The sequence below is a fragment of the Papilio polytes genome, unplaced genomic scaffold, assembly GCF_000836215.1.
Source record: "Papilio polytes unplaced genomic scaffold, Ppol_1.0 DF823621.1, whole genome shotgun sequence".
Lineage (NCBI taxonomy): Eukaryota > Metazoa > Arthropoda > Insecta > Lepidoptera > Papilionidae > Papilio > Papilio polytes.
The window spans coordinates 1,085,556-1,086,304 of record NW_013525583.1 but is presented as its reverse complement, the minus strand read 5'-3'; positions in this window follow the sequence as shown (position 1 = coordinate 1,086,304).

The window sequence follows — 749 nt, the reverse complement described above, 5'->3', positions numbered from 1 at the left end:
CCTTTGTTGCTAGGGACAGGACTGGAAAGATTACTGGGTAGAGTAGTGTCAACTGTCACCTATTTTGTACCAGCATAGTTCCAGTACCGCTGTTTTAGTGTGTACCTTTTTTATTTTGGTGTTTTGTATTATTGCAATTTGAATTGTTAACATGAAACAAGCCAAATTATAACTAGTCCCCAAGAGGTAAAAATTCATTGGATAACATTGATTTGAGAAGTAAATTTAAAATTATATCGTCGTTTAAATATTTAAAATTACCTTGCGTTTTTTAAATTTTCGGAAAAGAGAAAAAGTTATTTATGTCTATTTGAACAAGTCACATCATTACAAATATTCTTAGGCCTCCGGCACGCACAGAATGTGCTGACGAAACGCGGAATTCCTTCCTTTTCAGGCCTGTCTTCTGTGTGGTCATGGTATTGTAGGGGGAGAGCTGGCCCATTCTTGGGATGATGTTAAAGCAAGTGGTCTACGGACTGATGATCATTGTTGTTGGTTGATTTATATAATAAATTGAAAACGTACTGCGGCGCGTTCAATTGCTCGGCCACTTTGATATTCATGAAAATAAGGACCCATTATGCCTTTAGCAGACATAGGGGCCCAAAAAACGACCTTGGGGCTATGCAGGGGTCGTTCATGCTTTCGTCTCGGATTCTCCACTGCCCAGTACCGACAATTCTGCTTATTAACCTGGTCATTCAGGTGAAAATTTACTTCGTCACTGAACAGTGTGTTGTTAAATC